The following is a 16,036-nucleotide window of genomic DNA, read 5'->3' on the forward strand; positions in this document are numbered from 1 at the left end:
CACAGAGCCCGACACCGGGCTCCATCTCACGACCTTGGGATCATGACCAGATCTGAAATGAAGACTCAGACACTCACCCGACTAAGCCACCCAGGCATCCCACTGTATTATAGGCTCCTTTTCGGTATAAACAATGAAAGCTTATGTATGTCATACTGAGCAATTAGCAGAGTGCTCTGTACCAGGGTATTCAAGAAATGCTAGTTAAGTTGCTGAAAAATTTAACTGAAAAATGGCGGAAATGTGGTGTTGTGGGGATGATAGTGTGGGATATAACGATGTCTAGGACAGAGTTCTGCTCCCACGGAATTTGCATTTTAGCCGAGGAGATAGAAAACACATTCTCAAACAACTAATAGAAAGTATGAGGTGACAAGGGTCACAGAACTGCTACAAAAGAGGTGCTGTGGGAGCTCTGAGGAGGGAGAGATTACTTCCAGCTGTTCAGTGTCCAGTTAGGATTATAGGATAAAAAAAAAGACAGTACTTGCTGCAAATGGATATAAAGACTCCATCGTGAGATGAAACAGACAAACACACGGTTTCTGTTAAAATAAAAACCTCAAGATTCACATATTAGACCCAGAATGAGATCCAGTCAGTGCTCTACTATTTGTGAAAGAGAGCTGTGATGCAAGAGTGTTTGGGAAAGGCTTCGTGGAGATGCTCCCTGTTGAGCCTTCAACAAGGGACAGAATGACTAGATTCAAAAGGGGGGATCTGAGACATGGGACGCAATGTCGGCTTGTCTCAAAAAGCAAGTTGAAAGGAGGAGATGCTATGCAGTTGCTTCTGTTTGTACAAATCAACCATCTGGAGCCTGAGGGATGGCTCATCAATTCCCTCCAGTGAACCTTAAACAGGGAGAGAAAAGGAGAGTGGATGAAACCTCACATGGTATAAACAGCATAGACGGTCTGAAGTGCTCCCTTACGGGACACATATCCCTGGACGTCTTCAGTCTTTGACTAGGGAACCTGATGGCGTGCCCTCTGCTCCCTTGATCTTGCTACCTCATATGAATCTGTTAAAGCCATTATCCCTTATTTTAACTCACTTCTGACCTCTGACCCTTGTGCCAAATAATTGACATATTATGTTAGACATTTATGAAATTATAAAGGATCCGTTTAATGAAAGATTAAAACTGTTATAAAATAATTGTGAGAAAGAAAATTGGCTAAGGTACTATGCATCAGGAAAAATGCATGGTGTTCATATTATATCTCAAGGGAAAATAAGTAAAATGCATATTTTTTTTTCTCTGTAAAACTTCACACTTTGCTTGTTACGGCTCCCAGATGATGAACCCGTAGATTTTCAGAATATTCTCACTGAAAAGGAATTAGACACTCCCCAGTCTATCTTTGGCTGCTATTTTGAATGGCTTCAAGATGTAGGCTAATTGTTTTTTCTTCAGCTTTATGTTTTGTCATTGAGATATTTTAAAAAACCAGAGTTCTTTTTGAGTTTAATAATTTCATTTTTATGTACATCATGGCTTTTGAGTAAATTTTTAAAGAAATAAATTTTTATTCATAGTAGAATAATACATTTTTGTTTTTTGTTGAAAGGACATAAAAACACGGAAGTAACATGGTGGAAAAACAGTAGAACATGGTCAACTACTTAGCATACCACAATAAATTATGTGGAGATAACATTACCAAGAAGTCATTTTTCTTATCAACAAGCCATAAGCATTAATTAAGCAGGGTCAAGTTATCTCCAGAAATAATGCGGTAAAAAAAAAAATATGACAAATTATTGAATAGGAAATGCATAAGAACTCTACTCTAGAATTCTGTTATAACAATTTGGAAAGATTTTCAAAATCCATCATATGCAATATATAATGAAAGCTTCCAGTTTTGTCTTGAAAAGCTTCTTGTCATTTGCTTATTTCATCTGAAAAATCAGACAACCATAAGATTTTTATAATGGGTTCCTTAATTGCACTTACTATGACTGACTATACAGGGAAGACGCATCGTATCCATGTATTTGTATCAAAATATCACGCAAACTGTGGTACATATTAAAAGTATGCAGGGTCTACTTTTGTTCCGTAAAAGTGTCGAAAATTTGTAAATAGCAAGGGTGACCTCCAGTGTGCAATAGGTTTATGCCACTGCATTTTTGCAGTAACAGAAACTGCGTTGGTCTACTCTAATTCTCTAAGAGTGCTAAACATGAGGGGAAAGGGAATTTCTGTGTCAAAATGAGTTTGTAAGTTCAAAGCAATTGCTTTGTTTTAGGTTTCTTTCTTTCTTTCTTTCTTCTTTTTGAAGCTTATGATGTTGCTTAGAATCTGAAAACACAACCAGCATTAAACTATGGGAAAACAATAATCTGTGACCAGTAGAAGTTAGAAAACCATTTTTCTTCTGTGTGATCTAATTAAGGCTTATTTATTGAAGCTTTGAAATACAAGTTGAGTTCACATTTTCTTAAATGAAAATTCAAAAAGGACACTCTTTAAATGCACCGCCCTGCCACGCAAATAGGCAGACTACCTGACATAATTTCTGTACGCCAATAATGACACTTACACCAAATAACAAACACCACCAAAAATCAAACTTAAAAAGCTTTTCACAAAGTCCTCAAGATCAAAAGCTTTTCACTGCAGATAAAATTTCTTTTTATGAAAAGCTAATGGCTTGCCACATTGTATAATATAATTTATATTTGTCTCTAATCTCAACACAATAAAAACTCTTCCCACGAAAAGAAAAAGCAGGATGCGTTCCTTACAGGCCAATCCAACATCACTCACTTCAGCTTTTACACCACAAGAATACATATTACCCAAAACTACCAGGAAATTTTTCTATGCAAATTTTATTTTCACTTCTGTACTTGGGAAACAGCCTCAACTTTGAGGGAATGAGTTTTCTTTTCAAATGATTTTGTTAGTAAAACATTAAGTTCTGTCTTCGCTAACCAGACCACACAAAGATCTAATTATATGGGTGTCCACCAGAGTTCCTGCCTGTCACAGTCAGTGTCGCTCAACCTCTGTCACTCTCTCCATTAGGCATCTCTACTTTCAAAGGTCTAGGCTGTGGACATTAAAAATTTGCTCCAGGCTGACTCTTGGCATAAAAGGTATAAGGCTGAGAATGAACTGCTTTTTATGAATATTCATCACAATCAGGGTGGACTTCTTTAAGTTCCTAGACAGGGAAAAGTGTACTTAACTGCATGTAATCTGGTTTGTCTATGTATTTTTTAACATACATTGTGGGTGTGTATGAATTGTGTATTACTAATAGGCTATAATTAATTAAAACTCACAGTGGTGATAATATGCTCTAATTTTAATAAACTATGAAATTCCCAAGTATGGTATAATCTAAGAAATGATAATTATTCCTTTGGACTTGTTATGATCTATCATGTCAAGAGCCTGCATGCTACCTGCTAAGAAATGTCTGAGCGGGCCCTGACAAGGTGGGTCCTAATGGCTCCAAAGGAGCCATTATCATCTATTGTGTCAATATTTTGCGCGCTAAAGAGGATCCGCAGAAGAGTTTTAAACCAGGCCTTTGCATATCAGACAGTAATGATGACTCAATCTATTATGTCAATAATATGGAATAAAAAAGTCATTCTCCAGAATGTACACAATTACAGTCGTAGGCGTGTTCTGTCAATGATCTGCTCAGAATATTCTTTGAGTACTCTCAGAAGGCAGCATTTAAAAAATCCTGCTAGACTCAGTTTTTTCTCATCCTGAAAATTTGCTTTTGAATGTCATTTTAAATGTTGCAAATTAATATAAAAAGGTTTGGATCAAAGATTAAATTTACCCGAGCAAATTATTCTCACCAACTCCCCCTAAATCATTAGATTCTCTAGTCGCCCCCAAAACATTTTTGAGAACTCTGTAAATAAAGAAGGTAACTTTTACTTTCCTTCCATCAGGACATGAATCAAATTATCAATGCAGCTTTGACTTTAGCTCCCATCACTACATGTAAGTACTGCAAGGGGCTCAACCGTGGAAATATGTAAGTACTCAACACAGTCTACATTTTCCAATCAGAGGAGGAAAGATTAAGGCTAAATATCAGCATCTCTGTTGATTTGTGAAGACATCATTATATGTGATCTTACTTTTGGAACAAGTAATTTGTTAAAATGTATTAGAATTCTACTTTATTTCAGACATCCACTTTGGAATGTTGATTACATCTTTAAATACTAAGAATTATTAACTGATGTTTAAGAACACAGAGGCCATCTGTAAAATAACATAAACAAGAAGAAGTATGATAAAATTTTAAATTACAGTCCAAGATGACATCTTTCAAAGCAACATTTAAAGACTAGGGAGAAGAGGATAACTTTCATACCCTCATATTAATATTATCCTAATTATTTGTTAAAAACCCACACTGGCAGAGTACAAGCTATATTCACGCACTGAGTTGAAGATCAAGAATTTTAAAAAACAGTATCAAATGGCTTACATTTAAAATAGGAATTCTAATAAAATGTCTCCTTTTGTAATTTTATACCAATAGATTAAGTACCATAAAAAGGATATAGTGCTTTTTTGTGTATATTGATTTTTAAGAAATAGTTTCTCATATGTGTCAGACATGCCTAGATTTTTGAGTAAAAGAGTTTTTTTTTTTTTTTAATCTTGGCTCTGTTCTTATAAAGCAATGTTTTGGCAAAGTCGGCAAGTTCCTTAAATGAAGATCTTTTTTTTTCCCCCTTCTGGGTATCAGGAGACCATTTTAATTCACTCACCCGCTAAATTCTCAAAGGGACTGGTGTATATGGTAACATAGGAGCCAATATACTAGCTATCAGTTTTCATACAGCCTAGCTGGACCTTTACATTACGGCTGCCCCACATTTATTGTTCTTTCATTGCATCTGTCAGCATTTCCTGACAGCGCATTATGGAGCACATGGCTACAAAGTCAGTATCAATCAGTCCACGATCATGCAGATATAAGTAGCAGACTATTGATAATGGGCCTTAAATCAGATCATCATGGTTTAAGCATAAGATTCTTAAAAGGCAGCAATCTCACGGGAACTCCTACTTGCCTGCACCTGTTACAGACCCTATAAGCCAGTCTCTACTACCTACCACCTATAACTTCTCCAAAGGGAAAAAAAAGGATCCATTAAATACATATACACCATAAAACATTTCACCATGTAAAATGAAGCATTAAAGCAAAGGTGGCAATTAATACAACATTCACTCTATCTCTTAAAAAAAAACTGCAGATGTATGATATCTCCCTTTACACTAATGAACCCACCGCCCCCACCCCCCCCCGCCCCCGCGCGCACAAGCCCCACATACACCTCACATTGACAACAGCAGTTTTGTTGTGCTTTGGGAATGTCTTACTTCAAAAGCATTTCAACTTGATATGACCATATAACAAGAAAAGTGAGCGAATTCGTAGAGTTTAGAGGTATGCTACACCAAACTCAAGGCACCATGTTAAAAACAAAGGCATCTAATTTTTCCCAGACATAAATAATAAAACAAAACAGGAGTTGCATGCAAATTTAGTAACATAAAATTTAAGGTGATAAACAGAATGGAGGCTGGCTTCTTGTTTAGTATTCCTTAGTTATCACCATAATTGCTGCATGTCTGTCATCACTAGCAAAAGAAAAAAGTGTCTTTCTCAGCTGCTCCCCTGCTTGTTTTGTTCGCTGTATTCTTGTAAAGTGGGAGAAAATAAGTGTCATTTAATGAATAGTGCTATTCTTTGTCTGACAGCTTCATATCTGTTAGGTGTAGGAGGCCTAGTACTTTCTTTTTCTGATAATGTTTTTGACAGTGTGCTAAATTCCTCCCCCAAAAGGCCGGCGTGTATATTCTGCTAAAAGGGGCTTCGTCTATCCTGAATGGGTGCCCTCTTTTAACCCCCTTCAGCTTCTGTTCTTACATTAATTGAGCTGATCAGATTGAGCATATGAATTTGTCTTTGATGTATTCGTATGTTTAGTTGACGTTGCTCTCTCTCTCATTGGCAGCGGACAGAGCTCTCAGACAAATAGGACTGTTGCCATGGTAACAGGCAATAGCTAGGGATCTCTTGAAAAATATTTTTATTTCAAAATTCAAACTGGAAAATTCTCACTGGATATGGTTCTCAGTTCTAAACGTGTCATATCTAATGATGAATGCAATTAGGAATCCCACCAGTGTTTTAAATAATAAATTAGCCTAATTTTCTAGGCCTGGCATGATGACATACAAATACTAAAAAGGCGTCTTCTTTTTTAAAATCCATGACAAAGGACTTATTAATGACTTTTGTTCTTAGGATTTCAAATTAAAACGGATGGTAGGCTAATGATAGTGCTTTCTATCTGCTGAAAACCAGAGGCCTAGAGGTAAACTTATTATTTTTTTTTAAAGAAAACACCTCAAGCTGCTCTGATATTTGGTTATTTCATAAAAAAAAAGCAGGTGTAGAAATCCTTCTATAAATGTTGAAAGCTATAGCAGTTGGTAAATCTCAGTGGATAAAAAATGCCCATGGCCATTTTTAATTACTGAGCATGAAAAAAAGGGATGGATGGTAAACATAAGTTTTATAGATCACTATCCTCTTAAAACGGTAGAGTTTTCAAATTCTTACTATTTTATTTGAAATAAGAGGAAAAATAGAAATAAAAACTTCAATATTTGAAATAAATTCTAGTTATTTTTAAAACAATTTTATTCATGGTTAGACAATCCCAGTTATATTTAATTACTATTTCTCCCCAATGTGGGGCTTGGAGAACAATGAAAAGCACTGTATAGTTGGACAGTTCTGAGAATCTGACATGATACGTGATCATATTATAAAGAGAGTTATTAAAAACAAATCAACTTTTTTTAGTCCTTACACTCTACAATTTTAGCATCATTCATTTCTTTGGTATCTGTTTTCCAAAACTGTGTTTTATGGCAAAATGCAGAATTAGGCTTTTTCTTAATAACTAATTGGTAATGGTGCTACGTTCTTTAATTTTGAGTTAAAACAGTCCATATAATAAAATCAAGCAAATCTCTGTGTATTTTGGGTTTGCCTGAAGGAACCAGATCTTCTTACTCAAACTTTTGAACATCAGCATATAAAATAACGGACAAAGAGTTTAAGTTAAAACAAAAGGTAATGAATGTCTTTAGCACGTGAGTGTTCCCATGTTAAATATGGTTTTACATCTGTATGTATTGCGTGTGCTTAAAGCAAAAGATAGAAGAAAGGTAAACCTAAGATACCAGCGGTTACTGATTTGTATTCTCATTATTATTTTCTAAATAATTTTGTTACTATGGTCTAAATAGGAAATGGCTATTAGAAGTTTTATTCTAGGTTATGCCACTAAATCTCCTGACGTACTACTTTTTCATCAAAAATCGAAGTATAATATTTTCCAAAATACCCTCCCCAAAACACCCCATTATATGAAAAACTGCAGGGAACTAGGAAAGAACATCTCAACTTTGTTGATAAGTGAACATTTCTCCCCTTGACTGTATTCTGGTCTATTTAATCAAAAACACCGACAGTGAAAACAGCCAATCCAGACTGACTTAAGAGTTCACATGGATAGCTGTGGCCTCCTGGAGTTTTCCTGGCGGGTGAGCCCATATCGGGGAGGTCCAGGCATGTCCCTCACCTTCAGTGGCTGTCCTGAGGGCCAGACAGAAATAGTTCACTCTGATCAAGAGGATATGCTGTTTCTTCCTCAAAAAAGCTTCAGTTGCTTTTCTGAGTTGGGGAAGTACGTCTCCTTTGCACTATTCAGAGTGATTAAAAACAACTGTAAAGAGAGTCTTTTATTATTTTTGAAATTACAAAGGTAACTCATACCCATCACACAATAGCGAAAAAATATCTTGAAAACACCCCTCTTGAAAGCTAACCACCCCACCTGGAAAGAACTACCACCTTAAAATCAATCATGGGTTCTACATTCCTCTAGACTTCTTTAGATATTAAAAGCCATTTGAAAGCACCACATTTCATTTACCCTCCACCTCTGATCCATGATAACAAGAGTTATGAGAAAGGGAAAAGAGAGCAGGAAAATGTTTCTTTTCCTATGCCTAAATTAAATAGTAAGACATGAGAAACAATACTGTTTCACTTATCAGTCACAATCAACAGCCACAGCCCTGGAGCAGGGAGGAAGTGAATTCTGGTGGTTCCTTCCCCAACAGTGCCACAACCCCCCAAGAGCCTGAATGTCCTCCCAGTGTTTTATTGTCTGAGAGCCACTTTGCTGATGTGCCTCACAATCCACAAGTGAGAGCACATACTCCTCACCAGAGTACCGTATTGCCATGTGGGGTTGTAGAAACAAAGCTGTGCCTTTAAGTGTTTAAAATATTTTGAAAACATGGAACGCCTGGGTGGCTCAGTCAGCTAAGTGTCTGACTTTGACTCAGGTCATGATCGCACAGCTCATGGGTACAAGTCCCGCGTCGGGCTCTGTGCTGATGGCTCAGAGCCTGGAGCCTGCTTTGGATTCTGTGTCTCCTCTCTGTCCCTCCCCTGCTCATACTGTGTCTCTCTCTCTCTCACTTTGTCTCAAAAATAAACATTAAAAGAACATTTTTTTAAATAAAAAAATAAAATATTTTGGAAACACAAAGGGAGATGCCGCCAGTTCCTTCTTTTGCTTGGAACTGTACAGGTTGACTCCAGGTAGAGAGTAGATCATTGACTTTGGTACTCAAGGCTTAAATCAGCTCCACAGGCATCCAGCAAGCTAAAATAAAAGCTAGACATGTGGTTACTGAAACCTATGCTGCATTCCACAACCCTTGGAAAATATAAGGCAGTACAAAGCAGTGGCAAGAGACCTGGATTTGGAATCAGAATGACAGGGTCAGACATTTGTCACTAGCACCCAGACCTTTAGTGACCTTCCTGAGTCATAACCTCTTCATCTATAAAATACGGATCATGATATTAGCCCTCCTTCTAGGGTTGTTGTGTAGTGAAAATGTGATAACAAACATGAATGTGTTTTAAGTGTGCTTTAAATATACGTATAGCTTGCACTTGAACCCTATGTTCTCTGTATTTTAAAAATTAGAATCAAGCATATTGATTTTGCCATGTAAGCTACGTTTCTCCATAAAATCTTCAAATTTATACCTAACAATCATGGATACCTAATGTAATTTCACAATGTATCACATTAAAATATAGAACACATTAACTTTAGAAACTATTACTTATTATGAAAAGTCATTTGTTTTTACATAATAATTAACTTTAAAATGTCTAATTCCTATGGACCATTTGTTTTCTGCAGTGGAATATGCTTTTGAATTCATTAATTTAAAAAGTAAGGGAAATTACAATAAGTCAAAGGCAAAAAACTAAATGTTCTATGATTCTGTGAATTATAATTAAACTGAAGACTAATATATAAGAATTTTTTTAATATAATATTTCTCTCTTGCATATTTCAGAAAATTTAATTTAGATTAATCATTAATTATGTCTATAACAGATTATAGGTAAATACGTATCCTATATCTATGTATATATAATAGATACAGAATTAGGAAAGATGGCTATAAATACACAAAGCAGCCCCTCAATTATAAATGGATTATATCTGAAAGTTTATTGTAAATTGCTTATTAACAACTTCAGAAATACCTTATCACAGAAACAACATTAATATGATGTGGTGGGCCCAGCCTACCTCAGAAAAAAATCCATTTGACCCATCATCTACCCCAAAGATTAATAACCACATAGTGACAAGAATTTCTCATAGAAAATACACATCTGCCCTCGCTGGCAACGTCAGGCTCTTTCACTGATTATTGGAGAGTTAGGAAAGACGAGTGGTACAACGGGCTGAGATCTGAGAGTACAGAGAGCAGACGCCAATTTATTTACTTTTGGAAGAAAAACCAAACTCAAATGATCAGAAACAGGAATAAAGAATGGGAGCAGAGACTATACATGCTATCTACTGGTACATAATAAAGGGTTAATAATTACTAACCAAAATAACAAAGTAGAACTAAGCAGGCTGGGATTTGTGAGATGTCAGAGGAGGAGGAGGAATTAGGACAGGAACACTGGCACTGTGGCAGAAGCAGTGGGCAGAAAAAGAGGGGAAGCTTAAGAGGTTTGTTGTCCTTCACGTACCTCCCACCTCTGTCCCCCTAGAGGTTTTGGGGGAGTCCTACATCCACCCACGAGTGAAGAGAGAAGCACCATGAGAAAACTGGGAGTAAGAAAGGGACATTTGTGTAGCAGGTAGTTGCCTGAGCTGGTACTGAGGGAGAAAGGGAGAGGAAACAAACCCAAGTGCTGTGACTGGAGAGGACAGGGATACCTAAAGCTACCACTTGTATATAAATATTTGTGACCTAAATGTAAAAAAGCAGAAGGACCCAAAGGAGATGGAGAGTGCACTTAATCCCTCCCTCTCTCCAAGCCAAGTGAGTCTCTCGAGATACCACAATCTCCTAGCTTTCTTCCTACTCCACCGCCCATCTTTTCTGAGAGACCTAGCAGCATCTTCCACCTCCTGAATTCTCCACATTAGAGTGCCCTGGGCCTCAGCCCTCCACCAAGATGACCCTTACTGGGTCCATCCCAGCTTATAAATAACCTCTGAACTGTGATCACTGCCATACTAATTCCAACCTCGGACTCTCCTTTGCTTTCCATATAACCATGTCTGTCTCCTACTCCATTTTCCCAGATGTCTTCAATGCGTCTCAAATGTAGTATGTGCCAAACAGAATTATTGATTTCTCCCCCAAATTCCATCCTCCCCCAGGTTTCCTCATCTCAATAAATCACACCTCATTCACAAAGCCGTTCATGCTAATAGCCTGGGAGATAGCCTTGATTTGCTTGTCTCACACCTCACACTCAATCTGTCAAATCCTTCAAGTTCTGTTTTTCACTTGGGTCAACTCCCCATCTTCAAAATGGATGCCAAAATCCAACTACTTCATACCACCTCCATCAACCTAATTTTACCTGGGACTATGGTTGCTGCCTTCTACTTTTTCTCTTCTTCTCTTTCTACCCTTATAGTTTACTTTCGTAGCAATCAGAACATTGCTTGGAAGGTACAAGATTTCATCCCCTCAAGCTCAGCACCCTCCAAAGACTTGTTGCCACACAAAATCAAAACCTTCCAATGAGGTCTGGCCTCTGGTCACCTCTTTGCCTCCTCTCCTTCCTCCCTCCCCCCCTCATTTAGTTCCAGTCATAGTGGTCTCGTTCTCCTTGGACTATGTGGAGCTTGTTTCTGTCTCTGAGCAGAATGGCAAATGTGCTCTTCCCCAGACATTTTCACAGCTTGCTCCCTCAGGTCATACAAGTATCACTTTCTCACAGATGCCTTCCCTACTTACCTTACCTGAAGAGTCACCAGTCCACCATACCCTTATGTGTTTTACTTTACTTCACAGCTTTTTACTTCCTAGCATTGTGTTACATATTTATTCGTCAGTTTAATGTCTACTCTATCATTAGAATGCAAACTTTAGGGGTCCTGGGTGACTCAGTCAGTGAAGCATCTGACTTTTGATTTTGGCTCAGGTCATTATCTCCTGGTTCGTGAGTTTGAGCCCTGTGTCAGAGTCCTCGCTGACAGTGCACAGCCTGCTTGGGATTCTCTCTCTCTCTCTCTCTCTCTCTCTCTCTCTCTCTCTCTCTCAAAATAAATAAACTTTTAAAAAAGGAGAATGTTAACTTTATCAAGGTAAAGATTATGTCTCATCTGCTCTCTGCTGCCCACCCTCTCCACCTAAAATAGTCCTGAACTAATAGGTACTCAGTCCATGTATGTTAACTGCTCATTTTGACACCACAAATCAGTTGTTTCACAATGGAAAATATTATTCATGTGACACATAAAAATCATGTTCTACAAAGCAAAAATTTTATGTTATATAGCCTTTAATCCATCTTTCGGGATATATATAATGTGCATGATTATTGTTCTTATAGTGATGTTCAAAACCAGTTAGATTTTTCAAAATCAATTAAGACCTTTAAAAGTAAGTACTTTCTACAGTTACATGGTAGGAGAGGGAAAAATGAATAGGCTGACAAATTCTTTAGTCTTATATTTTTAAAATGTGTTCTGAAATTTAAGTGGTAATTACGTAACTTTTCCTACTGAGATTTTGTTAAATAATTTACTATTTGACAGTCTGTGCCACAGTTTTTCACACTGTATCTGGAGTTATGAACGAAACTATAAATGGCCTAATACTATGATTGAAAGCAGAAATTTCAAGGCAGGGTAAATAGAAATTCCAAGGGCAAAGAGTTTATTTATATTAATAGGTTAGATACCATAAAGTCTTTGGCTATCTAGAAGCATCTTGAATAAATGTTAAAGACCTTCAGAATTATAAAAGCGAACATCGTATTTTATTTATTTACACCACATAAACTCAAAGTTAGCGGCATGAATATTACTAATAAAAAACCTGATATTTATAATGCTTACTATGTACCAGGTACTATTTGAAGTCTTTTAGTTAATAAATCCATCGAATCCTTGTAGCAACCTTTAAAAACTAGCCCCATTTTACAGATGAAAATACTGAGACATTGAAAGGTTGACTGCCTAAGGTCAAACAGCTCGAAGGTGGTAGGGTTGAGATGGGCACCTAAGCAATCTAGCTCCAGAGCATGTGAACTTAACTACCATGGAGTCATGCCACATGCACTTTGCTCCATGATTCTGCTCGCAAAGTGTGATTTGGTTAGCAAAAGACAGAAGTTAGTATGTATAAAAGATTATCGATATTAGGAAATTAGTGCCTGGGATGCCTGGGCAACTCAGTTGGTTAAGCATCAGACTTCAGATCAGGTTATGATCTCGTGGCCGTGAGTTCAAGCCCCACATCGGGCTCTGTGCTGACAGCTCAGAGCCTGGAGCCTGCTTTATATTCTGTGTCTCCCTCTCTATCCGTCCCTCCCCCACTCACACTCTGTCTCTCTCTCTCAAAGATAAATAGACATTAAAAAAAAAATAGGAAATTAGTTCCTTACACTATATATTTTGAAGGTACCTAAGCACCCTTTGCTCTGAAATTGGTGGTTCTGGAAAACAATTGAACACATTACAAATCATCTAGTTGTCTTTAATTCTTTAAAGGTCCATTTGTTAAAATAATGCTAATAGAAAAGAATTTTAATTAGCAAAGTTAAATGTGTAAAATTCCCAGAAAAGCAAGATTTTATCATAAAATAAGTTACAAAGGATTGTAAGTTATAACATTTCATGATTATTTCTTACTGTAAATTCCAAACAAACTATGGACATCTTATCAACATGGAAAAATTATTTTAAATCGGGTTTTACTTAATTTGGACAGGTCAAACCACACAAAAATTTCAAGAGCCATACTAATGATAAATCTTGCTTTTAGGATCTTAGAGACTGGAATTTTTGTTGACTTTTACCTTGATTTTGAGAGCATTCTCACTAGAAAGGAGAAACCACAGATACATACATATATATATACATATATATATATATATTTTTTCCAGGCTTTAAAATTCCTTTCAAAACAGAGTGAATCATATGTACTAAGCCACAAGAGGCAACAATTTCTTAACCATTTACCTTTTACTATCTTAAATTTCTGTGTCGTCGGATACATTTTCCTGTTTAGGTAGGTAACATAAAAAGACCCCAAAATAATAGTCTGCAATAATGTAAAGCATGCATAAACTACCAGAAATGAATCAAGTTTACCCACAAATAAGCTGCCAAATAAAGCCATCATCTTTTAAATACATAAGCTAATAATTTACAAAAACCACTATAAACTTCCTATATGTTAGATTGTCCAATACTCTGCATTCTACAGGCATGCTTTGCACTCCAGCTGTAGCAGTAAAATTACTGAAACTGTAATTCTCTTAATATTTAAATAATATATTAAAATTTAATTTTCAGCACCTGGAAGAATCTGTTTGTGTGCCAGCAAATGAGGTAGCTGGGCCTGGAGCTCCTATACATATGGGACTCAAAAACAACCTATCACAAATAATTACTAAGCCAGAGCAGCTGGAGTCACCACAGTAGTCATTTAAAAATCAGGTCAAAGTTGCTTGAATTCTTTTCCATTTTCAAGATACCGGGTGCATACATTCTGTGGTGTTTATCTTTTTCTATTTCCTGCATTTTGTAAATTATTTATTTTTACTGATAATTGTAGATCGGGGTGGGAAGGGTGGCAAGGATAGCTTGTCAGCTTGTTTTTAAGTTGGGCATGTTAAAAGAAATTAAGCTCCTGATTTCTCAGATTCTTTAAATGGTTTACGTGAGTGTGCCAACCCCAAAGCATGCATATTTGTTAAATCTGCTTATAGGAAAGATTATGATATATTCTTAGAATAAACAACAACAACAACAAGAACAAAAACCCTTAAGTATATTTACTGTTGCATGCATACAGCTTTCCACACACGTGTATGAGTCTAAATATAGGTACACACGTCATTAGCAAGATATTGTTCAAAGTATCCTCTATAATTTTTCAGATCAACAAGCCATCTGGTCCATGTATAAGAAAAGAATTCAAGTTTTTCATTTATTAAATTTGAACAAATTACTGGGCAAGGGGAAGAGCGAACTGAAGATTCAAAAGCATTTTGTTGTTAATACACTTTCACTTACACCTAGGAAAATAAAACTGTTTTAAAGAATGTCTTATATGGACATAATTCCTAAGCTCAAACTCCATCTGCAGTTGGGTAGGTGTCCTATCTCTCCTCCTCCAGCCTTTAACAATTCCAAAGTACTTCCTGGAACAAAAACTCAGAAGAGCATGGGACATCTTAGGATTTTTTCTACCACTTAACCAAGATGCACATTGCTTTGCTCAAAAGCTCTAATAAAAAGATAATGAACTTGAAAAGTGTATTTAGTAAAAGGATGGTAATGACAATAAACTCCTTTGAAAGAGAAATTTTAATTGCTTTATTTTTAGATTTCCAATCAGGTTCTTGGATATGAAAAAAAAAGGTGTAAATGTCTGTTTCTGTAAAGCATCAAAAGACATCCTACACCTGATATTTAGAAAGAAAATAAAGATTTTTTTTTGATGGAGGAAAGATGGGGATTAGGGGATAGGAAAAAAAAATGTACTAAGAATTTACACACTATTACCTTCAATCATTTTGATGCAAGTCATTCGTACCACCACCATGCTAACAAGACGTCCAATTTACTAAACAATGAATACCGAAAATACGTTTAAAAGGTACAAATGACTGTCCAAAGAATGACACTGAAAAATATTAAGTAACAGCTCTACCTCAAGATAAGCCTCACCATTAAAGAGTTTTAATGAAGAGAGCCTTCAAAGGCTAAATCAGGAGGCATTGATTAGATTGCCTCTAACTTTGTGTTTTGACACCTTCGTCTTTCGTGGCATTATATTGTCTCTGTGCATCTTACAAAGGAAGCATTTTACTAGGCCCACACAAGAACAGGAGACAGCGATGCTTATAAAAGAGACTGTCAAGGGTGTGAGCCAAAATGGGTCTCATTTGGATTTCAAGTGAAGAAAACTCCTAATGCATTTCATTACAATGTATGCGAACCTCTGAAAAGAAGGATGGATTGGGATTCTCATCCCTATTAATTTATTGAAATGGATTCAGTTTTTTCTTGTATATCAAGAGAGACCATGTGTTTCAAGCAAGGTAACAATATTATAGTCCCAATAACCAAATATGCTATGATTCAGTATGCCCTTCTGTGAGATAAAGAGGATGCAATTTTCTTGATAATTGGGATTTGAGTTTAAAAATAAATCCTACAATAGCATGGCAACAAATAAATATTCTTTGTTACTATCAGTTTTAAAGATATGATCAAGCTGCTATACAACACAGGGATTGATTCGGTCTTTGTTACCAGAACAGGCTTTTTACCATTTGAAATCCTATTTTTTTCCTTTACTACTGTCATTCACATATTGACTTTTTATTTCATTGAGGAATTACATGCATGATGTAATTAGGATAAC

This window comes from Prionailurus bengalensis, chromosome A1, assembly GCF_016509475.1.
Source record: "Prionailurus bengalensis isolate Pbe53 chromosome A1, Fcat_Pben_1.1_paternal_pri, whole genome shotgun sequence".
Taxonomy (NCBI): Eukaryota; Metazoa; Chordata; class Mammalia; order Carnivora; family Felidae; genus Prionailurus; species Prionailurus bengalensis.